The 13,543-nt window shown below is 38.0% G+C and overlaps 1 protein-coding gene across 4 annotated transcripts in view; it reads right to left on the reverse strand.

Moving 5' to 3' along the window:
* Positions 1–13,543, reverse strand: part of LOC140533024 (GTPase IMAP family member 4-like) — a 71,946-nt gene that overhangs the window by 2,004 nt on the left and 56,399 nt on the right. The window contains exons 1-3 of one of the 4 annotated variants that reach the window (XR_011976767.1): positions 13,410–13,536; positions 11,818–11,963; positions 9,765–11,697 (exon numbers count right to left, since the gene is read on the reverse strand). The gene's annotated coding sequence lies outside the window, so the exon portion shown is untranslated. Of the gene's footprint in view, positions 1–9,764; positions 11,698–11,817; positions 11,964–12,479; positions 12,989–13,409; positions 13,537–13,543 lie in introns of those variants that run through there. The other 3 variants (XR_011976768.1, XR_011976766.1, XR_011976769.1) reach the window with 3 other exon arrangements.

The raw sequence follows: 13,543 nt of genomic DNA on the forward strand, positions 1-13,543 counted from the left end.
TGGATCCATAAGGAAAAAGGAACAGAGTCTTAAAACATCCTTGTCTTTGTTAGCCACACCAACACTTCATGAAAATCACCAGTCTGTGATTCTCATTTCTCTGGATGTTCCTGCCATTTCAAAGAGAAGGTTAGAGTAGAGCTAATAATATGAGAGATACATCCACAACGATAGAGCTTAGATATTTCATATTTGCATGACTTAAATGTATGGAGGCAGTGCTAATATCAATACAGAAGGAAGTTGAAAAATGAATTTATATTGCTCAGAGGAACTCACACATTTAGCAGCCTGTGATGTCGTTGGCCCATTTAGTAATGTCTAGACACAAAGAAATAGCTCCTCTGCTCACCTGTTTATCTTTGCCTCTCTTCAGCCAAGCACATTTTCTTTTCTTCTATATTCAGACATAATATTTACAATCTCCTTCAATTCAAAGCCTCCATTAAAAGTGCATTTAGCATGTGCAACTTCTTAATTTAAATAGCAATTTCCTTTATTCCCAAGAACCATATATGATATATGCTCTTTCTTTATGAGAATACTGCATCATCTAAAAGAATGGAGCTCACAGCAAACAGCTGAGGTAGACTAGACTAACCTGCTCTTCTTACACTAAATCTGCAGCAGTGCCTATGTTTTCCCACTCAAATCAGAAGGAGCAGAAAGGGAAACATACACTTCTGAGAACCCTCACATCTCTTCAGCTGTAGGTGACACAGAGGGCAGCTTGGTAGCGTGGTGGATACAGTGCTGGGCCGGGAGTGAGGAGGATCTGAGAAAAAATCTGGCTTCAGACATTTACTAACTCTGTGACCCTGGGCACACACATTTCACTCTGTTTGCCTCAGTTTCTCATCTGTAAAATGAGCTGGAGAAGGAAAAATGAAAACCACTCTAGTACCTTTGCCAAAAAAAAAATTATAGGGTCATAAAAAGTTGGACAAGTCTGACAAACAGCAAAAATCAATAGTCAGAACTGCAATTTTATTCAGCTATTCAGAAAAAGTATCTAAAGCCTGGTACACTGTTCTTTCCTTTTTTGACAAGTTCTTAACTTTTCAACCACATCCTCATCTCCTGGCTGCTACATAATTTAAAAGCTTAATTCATATCTTCCTTACTCTCTATGAATCATTTTTGATATAATTTCCCTAAGAACCCAATAGTCCTTAAAAAACTATCAATCTTCAAAAAGTGATTTTTTTGCTTTTTTCTTTGTTTTCTTTATTTGTAAAAAAAAAAAATCATATTCCCCAAGGCTCTGCAACTATTAAGTTTTCAACACAGTCTTTTTTTCATTTTGTGACTCTGAGCTGTATTTATTTCTTCATACTCATGCTCTTCTAATTTTTAATAAGAAAAGTAAAGTCTCTGCTTCTTTAAGCCATCAAACCATTCACATATAAATGTAGCATCATACTACATTATGTATAGGTTGGTTTAATTATTTATATTTATATTAGAGTTAATTTTCTGCACCAAATTTTCCAAATCTCACCTAAATTGTTTCTTCAGTTACATTTTATTAGTTGTTTTTTCATTGTTATTATTAAAATACTTGAAGATAAAAGGAAGAAAAATGTTTTTGATCCTTTTCAGCCCTACCCTACACGATGTGTAAAAGGGGATAGTAACATGCATTTTGTATATGGTTATATCATTTATCCTTCATTCTCAGAGAGGACCATGACATCAGGGAGTTGATGACATGATTTGCAATTGACTTCAATTTCAGTGAGAGAAGGCTGTGCAAAGTCACCATCCTCAATTTCTCCACTGAAGTTATTTCAGTCCAGTGACCAGATAGATATGGATAACTGGAGATGGCTCAAGATGCAGTGGGAGATCTTGCTTTTTCTTAAGATAAGATCTTTGTGAATTCTTAATTTGGTTCAAGTGGTATATACAATATTCTAGGGTGGTTCAGTAGAAAAAGAAATTACTTATAACCAAAGTGACTTGTGCGTTGTGGTTTGTCCTTCATTTTTGATGAGGGCCATGATATCAGAAAGATGATGCTGTGACTGGTAAGTTAATTAATTTTTAGTGAACTAAGATCTGTGTGAGTTCCCATTTTGACTGTGGCAAGGCACATTGAGTGATTAGGGCTGCTTAAGAAGTAAACCAAAGGATGACCTCTTTAGTTAAAAAATATCAGACTAGGAGGAGAAGACTCTAAGGGTTTCTGGCCAAAGGACAAACAATGGTCTTTAAGAAAGAAAACTATCCAGGAAACCCAAGATATTTAGCTAGGTTTCAGCCTTCAAAATTGACCTTTCTTTGGGCAGATCTCCCTCAGAGTAGGGCACAATGTGAGAGGAGAGGAGTGAAGAGGAGAGAAGAGAAGAGGAGAGAAGAGAAGATGAAAGGAGAGGAGATGAGAGCAGAGGAGAGGTGAAGAGAGTGGAAGAGAGGAGAGGAGGGGAGTTGGCCAACTGGAGCTAGCCAGCTGGGTTTCCAGTAGGACATCTCAGATTACTCACAAGTTGAGATTTGTCCTTAATTCCCCTTTTGATTTGGCCCATTTTACTTTTTAAGGAGTTGTTGTCTTCAGTGTACTCTTTTCTGTCTTTGACCAATTTTATTTTTTAAACAATTGTTTTCTGTAGTCAGTTTTCATCCTTTCTTTTTCAAGCTATTGAATCTCTTTCTTTCATACCTCTCATTTGTTTTCCCAGTTTTCCTTCTATCTCTCTTATTTTACATTTTAAATCCTTCTTGAACTCCTCCAAGAAGGTTTTTAGGGCTTGAGACCAGTTCATATTCCCCTATGAGGTTTTGGATATGTGTGTATACTGATGATGTCATCTTCTGAACTTGTGTTTTGACCTTTCCTGTCCCCATAAATACTACGGTCATTGTCAATTTCTGCTGTTTGTTCATAGTGTTTGCTTATTTCCTGACTTTTAAAGTTGAGCTCTCCTGCAGGAGCACAGGGGTCACTGTCCTAAGCTTCTTATGCTGGGAAGCAGGAACCTGTTCACTGGCTTTGTGTGCTAAGGCCTCAGGTGCTGGTAGCTAGAGGCTGTGGGGGTCTGGCAGCTTACCTGATGCTGAGCTGGGATCAGCAACACTGAAGTTCTCAGGATGAGGTGGGGAGTCTAGTCTCTGGAGGATGACTGCTCACCCAGGCTGCTCTGAAGCATCAGAAGATTTGACTGCTGGAGGACACCTGTCACCCTGAAGTTGTGCTTCCTGGAGTTGTACTGAAGCATGGATAGTTTTGGTTGCTAAGGGATGATTGGTGGCTTTCCAAGCTAGAGTCCACTGGTTCCCTGCCTTTGCCAAGGCAAAGGGGTGGGGGTTCCCTAGTGTTGGCACTTGCCTGCTCCACCACTCTGAAACTTGGAATGTCCCACTGGTGTGCTGAGATGGGATTTGCCACTGGCTTCCTTGGATGCTCCTCATCCTGTGCTGTTCCCCTTCCACCAGAGTGAAAGAGACCTTTTCTTTCAATCCCCCAAGACTCTCAGACTAAAAGACATCTTTGCACCACATCTTTGTGCTGGTTCAGCTGTTCCAGGCATTTTCCTGGGGAGATATTTTCTGAGTTTTTAGAGGTCAATAAGGGACAGTGAAAGTGACTTGTTGCTTACTCCACCATCTCATCTCCCAGAAGGCCTTTTGTCCCTTTTTCTTGAAGAGGACCAGGATATCTGGAAGATGATGCCATGACTTATAAGTGAATTGTTTTAAGTGAGGAAGGGCTATACAAAGTCGCCCAGCCTCACTTTCTCCTCTGGAGCCATGTAGGTCCAGTGGCCAGATATAGATCAGGATAACTGGAAATGATCCAGCTGCCAAGATGATTAGGGATGGCCTCAAGGAAAAACTGACATGTAAGCTAAGCTTTAAAGAATGGGTAGGACTCTGATAGATGAAAGATGGGGACAATATTGTCTGGGTGTAAAGAATGATAGGAGGAAAGGATCAGAGTCAGGAAAGAAAAAATAATTTGGAGCAGTAGTATATAATTCACATTACGTGGAATATTGTTTATCATTCTTTTTGAAGACTAATGACATCATGATATTAAAGATGAATGATATCTTGACTTGCCTTTGAGTTGGATTTAAGTGAGGCCCAATTGCACAAAATCATCAGCCTTACTCTCCCTTCCAGAGTCATGGAAGTTCAGTGGCAAGACAAAACTCAGGACAATTGGTGATGGGCCAGGATGCAGTGGCTGACCTTCGCATTTTGATGTCTTGCCCAACTCTGAGTCCTCAACAGCACTTACTTCAGCTGCCTTCATACCTGTTGGAACAAATTGTTCTAGTCTCCCCATTTCACCCAGAGAAGTCTTTGCTTGCTGAGGACAAGCATACTCCTAACTTGCCAATGAATTTGAGGTCTGTCTGCTACCCTTTATCTTCCTGAGCTCATCTGCCAAGATGGGGGTTTAGCTGCTATGAATGCTACAATTTCTGGGAGCCTCAGGTGAGAGGTGTGTGAGCAGCCCTGAAAGGGGCTCTGCAAACTTTCTCCCCAAAGATTCTCATCCTTCTTGAACACTCTATTTGCTGTTTATGGACTATATAGTACATCAGTCAAGTCTATCAGTCAGTAACCATTTATAGGCATGGGTGCTATATGTCAGGCACTGTGCCAAGCTCTGGGGGTAAAAAGAAACTTTTAAAAATCACCGTCTCTCAACTCCAAAAGACTCACAATGGAAAATGTGTGTCCAGAGAAAGAACTTTGGAGTCTGGATGCAAATGTAAGCATACTATTTGCTCTTCTTTTCTTTATTACTTTGTTTTATTTTGTGTGTGTGTTTCCTCCCATTGATTCTTTTTATTTTAGTTTAGTTTACAATATTCAGTTCCACAAGTTTTTGAGTTCCAAATTTTCCCCCCCTCCCTGCTTTCTCCCCTACTCCTTCCCGTAGATGGCATATGATCTGATATAGTCTCTCTATATATACACATTCATGTTAAATATATTTTTGCATTAGTTATATTGCGACAAAAAATTAGAACCACTTGAACAGACTACAAGAAAGAAGAAAAATAAATATTGAGAGCAAATAGCATTTCATAATGTTTTCTGTCTCTTATTTGGTCATAAATTCCTCCATTTTCCATAAATCTGACATGAAAACCATTCCTTCCTCTCCCAGATTTATATCTAAATTATGAACCCATTTTGACTAATTTTGGTATACAGTGTAAGATGTTGGTCTATACCCAGTTTCTGCCATACTATTTTCCAGTTTTCCCAGCAGTTTTTGACAAAGAGCAACTTCTTATCCCAGAACCCAGAGTCTCTGGGTTTATCAAAGAGTAGATTACAATAGTCATTGATTACTGTGTCTTATGTACTTAACCTATTCCACTGATCTATCCCTCTGTTTCCTAGCCAGTACCAAGTAGTTTTGATGATTGCTACTATATAATACAATTTAAGACTGTCACAGCTAGGCCACCTTCCCTAGTATTTCTTTTCATTAATTCCCTTGATATTCTGGACCTCTTGTTCTTCTAGGTGAATTTTGTTATTATTTTTTCTAGCTCTATAAAATAATTTTTGGCAGTTTGATTGGTATGGCTAAATAATTGGTATGCACTAAATAGTGGAAATTATCATTTTCATTGTATTAACTCAGCCTACCTATGAGCAAGTGATGTTTTTCCAATTATTTAGATCTAACTTAATTTGTGTGAAAAGTATTTTGTAATTGTGTTCATACAGTTCCTGGGTTTGTTTTGGCAGATGGACTTCCAAATATTTTATAAAGTCTACAGTAACTTTAAATGGAATTTCCTTTTCTCTCTCTTGCTATTTTTCTTTGTTAGCAGTATATAGGAATGCCTAGAATTTATGTAGGTATATTATATATTCTGCAGCTTTGCTGAAGTTATTTATTATTTAAAGAAGTTTTTTACTTGATTCTCTAGGATTCTTTAATTATATCATCCTATCATCTGCAAACAGTGATAACTTTGTTTCTTCTTTACCTATTCTAATTCCTTCGATTTTTTTTCTTCTTTTATTACTGAAGCTAACATTTCTAGTACCATAATGAATAACAGGGGTGATAATGGACATCCTTGTTTCACCCCTGGTTTTATTGGAAATGCTTCTAGCTTATCCGCATGACAGTTAATGCTTGCTGATGGTTTAGGTAGATACTACTTATCATTTTAAGGAAGACTCATTCCAATGCTCTCTAGTGTTTCTAATAGGAATGGGTGTTATATTTTGTCAAAAGCTTTTTCTACATCAATTGAGGTAATTAAATGGTTTTGTCAGTTTTTTTCTTGATATGGCAAATTATGCTGATAGTTTTCATTATATTGAACCAACCTGGCATTCCTGAAATAAATTCTACCTGGTCATAATGTGTTATTTTGATGATAAGTTGATGTAATCTTTTTTGCTAATATTTTATTTAAAAATTTTGCACCTATATTCCCTAGGGAAATTGGTCTATAACATTCTTTCTCTCCTTTGACTTTTCCAAGTGTATAAGTATCCATACACCATTTGTATCATAAACAGAATTTGGTAGGATTTCTTCTTCCTCTGTTTTCCCAAATAGTCTGAATAATATTGGATTTAATTGTTCTATAATCGTTTGATAGAATTTACTTGTAAATTCATCTGGCCCTGGAGATTTTTTCCTAGGGTGTTCATTGATGTTTTTTTCAATTTCTTTTTCTGAGATGTGGCTATTTAATTACTTTACTTCCTCTGCAAATCTCTGCAATTTATAGTTTTGTAAATATGCATCCATTTCATTAAAATTGTCAAATTGATGGGCGTATAGCTAGGCAAAATAGATCCCAATTATTCCTTTGATTTCCTATTCATTAGTGGTAAATTTATCCTTTTCATTTTTTATACTGATAATTTGGTTTTCTTTTTTTAATCAAATTAACCAAAGTTTTATCTATTTTATTGGTATTTTCATGAAGCCAGCCCTTAGTTTTATTTTTTAGCTCAATAGTTTTCTTAATTTCAATTTTATTCATCTGTCCTTTGGTGTTCAGAATTTCTAATTTGGTACTTAGTCAGAAATGTTTAATTTGTTCTTTCTCTAGCTTTTTTAGTTGCATACCAAATTCATTGATCTCTTCTTTCTCAATTTTATTCATGTAAGTATTTAGAGATACAAAACTTCCCCTAAGAACTGCTTTTGTATATCTCATAAGTTTTGGTATGTTGTCTCATTATCGTTATTTTCTGATGAAGGTATTGATTGCTTCTATGATTTGTTGTTTAACCTGTTCATTCTTTAGGATTAGATTATTTAGTTTCCAATTTATTTTTAATCTATCTTTCCATGGTCCTTTATTACATATAATTTTAGTTGCATCATGATCTGAAAAGAATGCATTTAATATTTCTTCCTTTCTGCATTGGATTGTGAGGTTTTCATGCCCTAGTACATGGCCAATTTTTGTGCGGGTCCCAGGTACCCTTGAGCAAAAGATATATTCCTTTCTATCCCCATTCAATTTTCTCCTGAGATCTACCATATCTAACTCTTGTAAAATTCTATTTACCTCCTTAAGTTCTTTCTTGTTTATTTTGTGGTTAGATTTGTCTAATTCAGAAAAGGGGAGGTCGAGGTCCTCCACTAGCATAGTTTTTGCACTCAGTTCCTTCCTGTAACTCCCTCAACTTTGCCTCTAAATATTTGCATGCTATACCACTTGATGCACCTATGCTAAGTAATGATATTGCTTCATTGTCTATGGTCCCTTTAGTAGCATATGGTTTCCTTCTTTACCTCTTTTAATTAGACCTGTCTTTGTTTTGTCTGAGAGCAGGATTGCTACCCCTGCTTTTTACTTTACTTCAGCTGAAGCACAATATATTTTACTCTAGCCTTTTACCTTTACCTTGTGTGTATACCTCTGTTTCACATGGGTTTCTTATACACAACATATTGGAGGATTCTTGTTTTTGATCCACTCAGCTATCCATTTCCATTTTGTAGGAGAGTTTGTGCCATCCACAGTCATCCTCATGAACACTATATGTGTCTTTCTCTCCACCCTATCCCCCATCCCATTTATATATTTCTTTCTCCTTTCTCCCTTTCTCTCCTCACTAGAGTTTTGCTTTTGACCACTGTATTGGCAAGCACACTAGCACACAAGGTAGGCTGCTAGCACAGGTTCTTTAATTTGCTTTTCTAAAGAAAAGACAGATTCAAAGGGGTTAATAATATTTCTTTAATTAAACAGTGCAGACAGACAAGTAGAAAGAAGACAGTAACCAAGAAAGAATTGAATAGACAGGGTTTCAATTGTCTAAACAGAATAATAGATACCTAATCACCACAATAAAGAGCATCAATATTTAGGTTCTTAAAGACAGGTAGCTCCTTAAAAACAGCTACCCAAAGTTTCATCTCTCTGAATCACACAGAAACATTCTTCTCATGAGTGAGCCCCAAAGCAAAATGCCAACCTCAGGGCACAAAACCTATGTGATTCAGAAAAACTGTGAATTATCAGTTTTCGAAGGAGATTAATCCTTTAATGTTTAGAATTTAACTTGAGTCTAGAAAACTAAACTCCAAGAAAAAATTCTCACTTTGCTTATACTTATACTCACCTCATTCCTCCATCTGTCCTCCCTTCTAACAGACACTCTTTTCTTTTCCTTTTTCCTTACTACTTCTTCCCTACTATTTCTTTCCCCTTTCTTTCTCTTTTCTCCTCCAACTGCCTATTTGGCAAGTTAGATTTCTATACCCATATATGTTATTCCCTCCTTGAACCAAATTCAATGAAAGCAAGTTCAAACAATGCTCACCATGCTCCCTTCTTTCCCTTTACTCTAATATATCTTTATGCCTCTTCATGTGATGGAATTTATCCTTTTCTGCCTCCTTCTATTCTCTTCTCTCACTACAATCTCTTTTCACCAGCACATCAAAATCAACATAAATGCAGCCCCTCTGTCTTTATATTCCCTTCCTATATGGTGTAATAAAGATACAATTCTCAAGAGTTGTTAAGTATCATCTTCCCATGTAGTCATGTAAACAGTTTGTCCTTACTGAATAACGTGACTTTCCCCCTTTCTATTTATCTTTTTATATGACTCTTGAGTCTTGTATTTGAAGATCAAATTTTCCACTGAACTCAGGTTTTTACATCAGGAAAGTCCCTGTTTTATTGAATGTCCATCTCCTCCCCTGAAAGATTATACTCACTTTCTCTGGGTAATTGGTCCTTGTCTACAATTCAAGCTCCTTTACCTTATGGAATCTCATATTCCAAGCCATTTGATCTTATAATGTAGAAGCTGTAAGGTGCTGTGTAATCCTGACTGTGGTTCCAAGATATTTTAATTATTTCTTTCTGGCTGCTTGCAGTATTTTCTCCTTAATCTGATAATTCTAGAATTTGGCTATAATATTCCTTGGGGTTTTCAATTTGGGATCTCTTTCAGGAGATGATGGGTGGATTCTTTCAATGAGTATTTTACCCTCTGGTTCTAGGACCTCAGGGCACTTTTCCTTGATGAATTCTTAAAAGAAGCTGTCCAGGCTCTTTTTTTTCATTCATCAGATAGACCAATAATTCTTAAATTATTTCTCCTAGATTGATTTTCCAGGTCAGTTGTTTTTCCAAGGAAGTACTTTACATCTTCTACTATTTTTTCATTCTTTTGATTTGGTTTGACTGATTCTTGATGTCTCATAGAGTCATTAACTTCCAATTGCCCAGTTCTAATTTTTAACAAATTATTTCCTTTAGTTAGCTTTTAAATCTCCTTTTCCATTTTACTCATTGTACTTTTTAAGTTGTTTTCTTCAGTTTTCTTACTTTTTTCCATTTTGTCAATTGAATTTTTAATTTTTTCATTTACCTCTGTTATTTGACTTTTAAAATCCTTTTTGAGGTTTCTGATGTGAGTATATTGACCATGTTATCCTCTCCTGAATTTGTGTTTGGATCTTCCTTGTCACAAAGATATTTCTCTATAGTCACTGATTCTCTTTATTCTTCTTGTTCATGTTGTTTGCCCTTTTCTCTGCCTTTTACATTTGATCTCTGCTTCTGGGACCCAGGGATCACTGTCTCAAACTTTTTACTGGGAACTAGGGTCCTGGTTACTGGTTTTCTGTGCTCAGGCCTCAGTTGCTTAAAGTTATGTGGTGTAGTGTTCTGGTATTTTACCTGGTACTCAGCTGAAGGTGGTGTGTGCTTGGTGTTGGTGCTTGCCTTCTTTTCTCACCCTGGGATTCAAGATCTCCTCCTGGTCCCCTTAGGTGGGGCTTATTGCTGGCTTACTAGGACATCTCCCATCCTGTAATGATCCCCTTTAACCACAGCAAGAGAGAACTTTCCTGTTAATCCCCTAAGCTCCTGAGCTAGAGTTAAAAGACTGCCTTATGCCATCTTTCTGTTGGCTCCATTATTCCAGGATTTTTCTTGAGGCAGTATTCCCTGAGTTTTTCAAGCTAACAAGGGACAGTGAGAGAGACTTGAGGTTTCTCAATCATCTTGACTCCTGTAAGTTTAAATAGATGATTTTCATACATTCAGTGTGTGGTCTGATAGCTGCAGGAGTAGCTGTTTTCACTGCCACAGGCCCTGCACAGGACTGGGATTCTCTTTCACCCAGTTACCCAATCCTATCCTATGCTGGGAGGTCTGGGAAGTACCACTACCTACAGTGATTCACTCTGCTGTGGTCTGCTTTGGCCTGCTATAGTTGAGTCTGTGCTGGTGCAGTTCACATGTCCTGCACTTCTATCCCAGTTCAGAGCAACAGACCTCCTTCTGTCCTACCTGAGGCTGTCCCAGACTGGAAATCTGCCACACTCTATCTCTTCGTGCATTCTGTTGTTCTAGAATTTGTTTGCATTCACTCCAGAGAGGTATTTGGAGGAATTTGAGGGAGATCTCAGGTCAGTCCCTGCTTTCACTCTGTCATTTTGGATCCACCTGTGCCTCCCATTAATTCTAGTTCTTCATTGCATCATAAATAATGTGAAAATATGTTTAATAAGAATGTATAAGTAGAGTCTAAGTCAGATTGCAAGACATCCAGGGAAGAGGGGAGGAAAGAGAAGAGGAGAAAATTCAAAACTCAAAATCTTATGGAAGTGAATGTTGAAAACTAAAAATAAATTGATTAATTTTCCAAAATAAAAACACTGCCTCTGCCTTCAAGGTTCAATGGAAGTTAATTTCTGTAAAATCTCAAAACGAATGAGCAAAAAGTCACAGAGGTTATGCAATACCTCTTAATGCTGAAAAGACCAACGAGCTTACACACTTTATCACAACTACAGATAATTCTAAGAAATAAAATAGAAGGAAGCCAAAATAAAACCAAAGACCTGACAGTGGTCATAAGCAAAAACACTTTCTTTATTCTGTTAGAGGAATGAAACTAGACAAATATGTCAGGGCCTTGCCTAGGAGAACACATACTTTAGTGAGGCCAAATCTTCATAAACAGAGCAATGAACACATAGTGAGCTACTGCCCTAACAAGGAGAGGTAACAGGAACAATGAGACAACTTTGATTCATAGCAGGGTTTCATGACCAGAACATGGTTCCTGCAGGGATGTGTCCAAGCTCAGGTACAACCTGCTGCTACAGCAAAACAATTCTGTGATAGAGTTCTTCCAGAGATTGAGCACAAAGCATTGTTGGTATGCCAAGGTCAGGGCACTGCTTGCTTGCTGGGCCTTAGCTCTGGAAAAGAGTGTCTCCTAACAGTAAAAAAAAGAGAAATATAATCTCAGCCTAGGAATCATGACATCTCAGAGGAAAGGCACTGAGGTTGGGAGATCAGGAGTTGGGAAAGGTCTCTGACAAAGACAGAATCTCACCTGAGTCTTGAAAAAAGCCAGGGAAGCCAGCAGACTTTCATGAAGAAGGAGATCATTCCAACCTTGGTGGACAGCCCGTGAAAAGGCAAGGGAGACAGGAAAAACAGCTAGAAAAGAGTCCAGTGTCACTGAGTCACAGAGCCCATCTGGTGGAGAAAAGTGTTACAAGGTGTGGTCAGGTTGCAAAGCACTTTCAATGTCTAACAGTATTAGAGTTGATTCTCAAGGTGATAGGGAGTCATTGCAGCTCGTTGAGTAGGAGAAAAATATAGTTAAACCTGCAATTTAGGGAAATCACTTGGGCAGTGTAGTGGAAGAGAGATTAGAATTTAGGAAGAATTAAAGCTGGGAGAGACTTAAAGCCAGGAAGACTCATTAGAAAACAACTACAGTAGCCCAGACTTGGATGAGAGAAGAGAGCCTACCAGGCATTGATAGCTATGTGAGTAGAGAGAAGCTGACATTTAGGAGATGTTGTAGTCTTGGTACAGAGAGTCTTGGTAACAGATAGGATACAGGGAGTGATAGAAAGTGAGGAGTCAAAATTCACACCTAGCTTGTGAGCCCAGTGGCCTGAAAGAATGTTATTGTATGGTTCTTTAGGGAATTGTGTAAAAGTCCATTGGGGTCAGGCTAAGGAGGACATAGAATTTGAGACTTACTTCTACAGGCAATGACTTGCACTTGTTGATTTTTAACCACTGAAGGCCTTACGTTCTTCATAACAATTAATGCCCTCCCTACTTCACAATGGGTAGCTGATGACACAGACAATAGAGCAATAGGCCTAGAGTCAGAATTGTTGTCTATTGTTTGTCCTTCGTTCTAGAAGAAGACCAATGACATCACAAGGATGATGTTCTCACTTTCAGGTGTATTGGATTTAAGTGAGACACAGATGCACAAAATTATCAATCTCAGAATCAGGAAGGTCTGAGTTCAAATTGAACTTCAGACACTAGCTTTGTGACTGACCAGCTTAACCCTCTTTGCATCAGTTTCTCCTTAAGTAAAATGAACTGAGAAGGAAATGGCATTCCACTCTAGTATCTTTGCCAAGAAAATCCTAAAGGGGATCACAAGGAATCTAAATGGCAAAACAACCACAAGAAAAATCCTCTCCTCTTATTTTAAAATTGAAGTTAAGGGTCTTGCTCAAGGTCATGTACATGCTAAGTGATGCAACTGAAATTTGAACTCAGATCCTCTAAATTGAGGACTATTTCCCTTTATCTTGTGGAGAGTGTGGCCTTTGAGGTAAATTTTGATGGGTTAAAGAATAGAAAGATCCAGAATTTGGGATAATATCCTTTAAGGGAAGTGCCTGGTACCCTGTCACTCTATAGGATTCTCCCTTCCATCTTTCATAGACCCCTCACCTCTTCCTTCTCTCATTTATACTAGTCCAACCCCTGACTCTGCTTTGAACCTTTACAGGAGTCCTGCAAAACATTGGGGATGGGCATGGCTTACAGCCCACCAAAGGATTTCCGGGGGCCCTTGAAAAAAATAGGAGATGTAAAACAATCCTGCACAACATACCATGCCTACTTTGGAGTGCAAGAACTGTTCCTTTTCCCTTTCACACCCACCTTAGCCACCAGTCCTTCCCTGGTTTTTGTTCCCTGCAGCTAGAATGAGAATTCCTACCCCCTCAATCCCTAGTAGAACAGGCAACACAGAAGCAACAGCAGGAGGGGCTTGGGTATGTGTCTGTGTGCTCTAC

The sequence above is a fragment of the Notamacropus eugenii genome, chromosome 3 (assembly GCF_028372415.1).
Source record: "Notamacropus eugenii isolate mMacEug1 chromosome 3, mMacEug1.pri_v2, whole genome shotgun sequence".
In the NCBI taxonomy this organism is placed as follows: Eukaryota; Metazoa; Chordata; class Mammalia; order Diprotodontia; family Macropodidae; genus Notamacropus; species Notamacropus eugenii.